The sequence below is a fragment of the Bolinopsis microptera genome, unplaced genomic scaffold (assembly GCF_026151205.1).
Source record: "Bolinopsis microptera isolate Bmic1 unplaced genomic scaffold, MBARI_Bmic_1.0 sca60, whole genome shotgun sequence".
NCBI lineage: Eukaryota > Metazoa > Ctenophora > Tentaculata > Lobata > Bolinopsidae > Bolinopsis > Bolinopsis microptera.
The window spans coordinates 1,470-6,597 of NW_026971832.1; the positions used below are offsets into that span (position 1 = coordinate 1,470).

At 38.8% G+C, this 5,128-nt stretch overlaps 1 long non-coding RNA gene across 1 annotated transcript; it reads left to right on the top strand.

The window, feature by feature from the left end:
- The first annotated feature begins 2,433 nt into the window (after positions 1-2,433).
- Positions 2,434-3,866, top strand: LOC134825752 (uncharacterized). The gene is made up of 3 exons (XR_010161602.1): positions 2,434-2,558; positions 2,720-2,768; positions 3,708-3,866. It is a non-coding gene; the product is annotated as an uncharacterized LOC134825752 (long non-coding RNA).
- Positions 3,867-5,128: the final 1,262 nt, after the last annotated feature.

Consider the following 5,128-nt stretch of genomic DNA (forward strand, 5'->3'; position numbering starts at 1 on the left):
CAATGTGCACGCAAAGCGGCCGGAAATATTTTCGGCCCGAGAAGGGATTACAACTTGTATCAAATCCTCAGGTCATTATCCTTAACTATCTAGCCATCTCCAAGCCGACCAATCACACTAGGTTGCCTAGTCTGTTGTATCAAACTTCTGTCTTTATTTGTACCATACGACCAGTAATTGGTCGTTTGCACACAAATACTTTCCAATTCGGAAAAAAAAGTTTTTTAAAGCCGCGTTTATTAAAAATTGGTTGTTTGACGACAAAACAACATAATTTTTAATTTGGCGCCAGATTTAGCTATTTAAAATTGGTCAACGCGCGATGGATTTGCCCAAATTTACTATTCAAATCAGTGCTTCAGTAAATAACGTCAGTTGTCATAGTGACGACCAAAACCGAGAAACATCTGCTCACTTTTAATTTCCAGGATATAATCGTGAAATCAAAGTTGGAGTGATACAGTATTGTCAGTGTTTGACTGAAGCAAGCTTCACATCCGAGACCGATCTCCAGAAATCAATTTAATATTGTAGCTACCGGTCATTATCCTTGACTATAATGACCTTTTAATTCCCATTTCCCAGGATATAATGCTCATGAAATCATCTTGTCTGGAAAACAGTGTAAATGTAGAGCTGTACTTTAAAACCGTATTTTTAATATTCTTGCTTCGTTACCTTGATGCTATTAACTCTTAAATTTTCGGTTTGTCACTTCCTCTCCAGAGAAAGATGAGTCTGGCCAGGAGGTATCGTAGTTAAAGTTGGGATAGAAATGTAGTCTGGCTGAAGCAAGCTTCACATCCTAGAACCACTATTGAAATATCAATTTAATATTGAAGCCACCATCAAAAACGCCAAAGGCGACCATTTCAAACTAATCTTGACCTGGGATCAAATCCAAGGCTACAAGAACGCACAGAGAAAAAAACAACACAGAGTGATGACCTCACACAGTCGAGAGTAGCAGAGTCATGCAATGTTTGTAGTATAACACTCACAGCATTATGTGATCACAATCAGATCTCAGATAACTAAGCAGTTGACTACCGGTAGGCATTTTCAAGATTTTCATTTTATCAAAGATTTCTCCGGATTTTCAGCTTCCAGTACCTTGATGTTGGCTTGTGTCACTCACACTGACTGATTGGTCACTGGTAAAAATTTAGTCAAAAATGTGAAATTCGGGTCAAGGAAACAGCAGAAAAGGTTCTGTTTAAAAATCTACCAAATTGTGTATCCTTTTATTTTGACAAATTTCCTTTAATCGGAGCTTTCTTCGGTAATATAGCTTTCAGAACCTCAATTGTATCTTGTGCCATCCACAGTGAACTCCCTAATTGGTCATTGAAGAAAAAAAGGTCAAAACAGTGAAATTTAGGTTGAGGAAAGCTGATATTTGAAAATGTCCTGCCGGTAAAAATTCAGTCAATTCTCACCAGTGAAACAATAGATGAACTTGGAGAAGGTAGGCATGACTATTGCTCAGGTACTCCCCTTGCAAGTTGCATGCCTTTGGCATGTACGGAATTAAACAGGAATTAAACATGAAATGACCAAGGAGAACACTAACAAACTCGTCTACGTCTCACATCACTTGAGGCTTGATACGAGAACCCCCGTCCCTTATGTGATCGAGTAGAGAGATCACTTCTTAATTTATAGCTTCTATGTACAGAGTTGTCATGTGAACTCAACCCCAGATCTAGGCTCTAGACCATTTCTAGGTCAATTATATTCAATCCATGGATCACATATACGTCACTAATTGGTGACGTGATCTGACCCCTCTTGGGGGCTGGATCAGTTTCTTTACCTTAAGTCTCCCGTGGTCAAAACATTGAAATTTGGTGGTAAGCTTTGTTTCAAAAAGGCCACCCAATGAGAGGCGTCTGGAAAGATTTATACCTACCTATTGAACCTATTGAGAGGTTTAGAAGTGGTCATCTTCACGGCCATCACGCAATCTGCGGACCACCCCCTTGACTGCACCAGTCTATTATCGAGTTAGAGTCCCAGTGTCATACGCTAAATACCAAGTTTTGCTACTTCTCCCACGATGCTAAAATCTGCCAACTCAGTTTTTCTTTGTTAAAGCCAATTCTTCGTGCTATCGTTTTCTTTGATATTTTAATTTGATCGCTAGGATTTCATTTCACTGATAGTTTTATATTATTCTATAAACTGAGCAGGTCTATTCCTCTTCATTTCACAATTTCATTTGTTGATTGCAATGTAATGATGTTACATAATCTGATAATCATGAAAGATGAGCAATAAGCGGTCCAATTTCATACTTAAACGGTCTTCTTAGGGTGAAAATGGAATGCGCGAATAAGATTTTGTTGAATGATTTGCGCGAAGCGCGCGTTTTTGCCTTGTTGCCATGCCAAAAAACGACCGTTATTATTGCGTCAAAACATCTTGCATGACGAACCTTTGTTTGCTATTTGATTTCTGAGTTATTTCATGAAGCATTCAGCTCCACAAAGTTTACTTACATCTTTAACATAGCTAACCAACTTATTTTTTAGCAAGGCTGAGGCTTGTCTCCAATGGTGAGTTGCTTCAATGCTGTATGATGTTTAATGATGATTTTGTCACCTCTTTTTTTCTTCCCACTTTTTTCTGTTAGATTGCAGTCCTTAACTTTCGTAATTAATTATAATTAGAAATGTCATCTCAAATTTGAAAAGTAATAATGATTAAAACCTTCCAGGCTACCCAATACAAGAAGGCAGCTCAGATCGCGGGAAAGAAGAAACAAGGTCAGTTAACCATCGCCTTCATAAAACATTTCAACCTCGGTTGATTATATTTTTAAGTGTTCTGTGGTCGAAATGTTGCTGTATAACTGCCGCCTGTATAGGGTACATTATTGCGGAACCCTTTTTAGGTTAATAACGTATCGCTTTCCGTTCTCTTATCGGTTTATACAAACACCTTGATGGCTCCTTGGTCTCAGAACTGTGAAAAAGGAAGCTTATCTATGAAAATTGTTGGTTTCTCCAAAAAGCCTTTCTGCGATTTTTCGAATATGGAATTCCGTCTGCTGCGAGATTGCATTGAGTGGCTCATGATCTTCATATCACACTCGAAGCCTTCTTCTTGAGTGAGAGGATCAGAGGATGTCTTTGACTCTGTCATTGCTTTCTTGGCAACCACTGATAGCATGATTGTGGACTGACTCCACTCATCTAATATAAGACTCTGCGAGTACTAACATTCATCAATGGAAGGGTTGCGTGTGGCGTGGTGCAATGGTTGCTTCTGACAATATAATGTGGAAATAACTCGGTCTGAGCAGAAGCGCCGAGAGAATCAAGCTGTGAAAGAATTTTAAAACTATATCTTCCAAATAGTTTGTTTTCACCCATATTATGTAAATTGTAATGTTAACCAAATGCAGTGAGCGGTCAAAAAAGGACAAAAAGGGTTATTTTCATTTATCTGATCAGCATTCGTTCAAGTTCCAATAGTCTACATGTTTCTTTAAGTGATGTTGCTGAATTCTCGTAGACAAACCAACAGTCCGAGTCTTACTGAGCCCGTACAAACTCCCGTCTTTTTTTTTCCTATCATTACTTTTCCTATCATTATCTTTCCTGTCAAATCTTCTCTGATATTTTGCGTGTTGGCTCTTATCATTTAAATCTGCACGTGCACAAATTTCCCGTAACTTTGCCTAATAGCGGTTAGCATTGCAGGAGGGCCAACTCGCCGCTGGATCCCCAACAATGACCTGAAATCGCAAGCTCGTCGTAATAACAGGATCCGATCTCCGTCTCCACCATTCTTCATACACAACGAGACAACGCTGCCGTGCCCTCTGGCCGTCATCAAGCACACCAACAAAAACTGGCGCAAAGCATGTAATGAATATAATGTCACGTGATAATGTCACGTGATAGCTTGATGATAGGCTATCTGAATCCTGTTGTTGAACAATTTGCAAACTCTGTTTTTTGATTAGGGTGGGGTATGCCCTAGTTGGGGGGTCAAATCACTTTTTTCCCCTCTTAGTGGATAACTGAAACATGTTCCTGGGGGAGGACTCTGAAAAAAAAACCACAGAAAAAGCACCAAAACTTGGGCCGCTCACCCAACTTCCTTTTGGAATAATTTATTCAATCGGGCTAAAGCACCACACCATACAGTTAAAAAAACCACACCAGTAATGTATAAACCTAAAGACCGGAAAAAAATAATTTAAAATTCAGGAAAATTTTCGTTAAGTAAATTTTCCCAACAGATGGGGTGGTACCAGGGTAAAAAAAAATCAGAATGACAAACCAGATTTTCTAAACTACGTTAACTTATCGAAAGTCCCCAAAAACGTTTAACAAATTTATACTTCAAAAACCGCCGGAACCCCCTGTGTTTTTTTTGCTTGTAGCTTTTGCTTTGAATTTTTAATAACAATGTTAAACAATTGTTTTCCTGGTAATAAAAATCCACTCTTGGGGATTTGTCCCCGACCTTTGGGTTGCCCATGATCCTTAGTTTTATAGATTTAAGCTTCCCCCCTCGACATTTTCATCTCACGAGACCTTAAACCACCCAACTCACATATACCTAAAACCTGAAACCCGAAATGTAAAAGCACCTTTACACCCCCCCTAAAATCCGGTGAGTTAAAAATGTCCCGTAGGTTGTAAACCCACTATGTGTGTTTTTCCCCCAATCTCATGTGTGGGTCTGGGGTGGGAACAATATTAATTTTTTTGTGAATAAAACCTTACCTGGTTTATGTGAATTCCCAATCCTACCGGTTAAACAACCAAATTATCCCTGTGGATCTATCAAAGGTATGGCACCATCAGGAAAAACCCCCCCAATGTTTAGAAGCTATTTAACCAGAAAAGAACAAAGAAAACAAGGAACAATCAAGAAGAAGCCCGTTTTGATTTGGTTTGTCGAACACTGAATGGTAAGTGGTAACTATTGAATGCTAAGGAGTTTTGAAAGGTTTTTAAAACTATGGTTATGAAACTTTGGCCTTTTTTTCCCTTTTTTATTTGGTGTCGGTTATGGCGAATCCCATAAAATAAACCCCTCAATTAAGCAGCTTATAACAAGCAAGTTATGGAACTGGGCCAAGGTTTTTATTCAATGGGATGAATTCTCC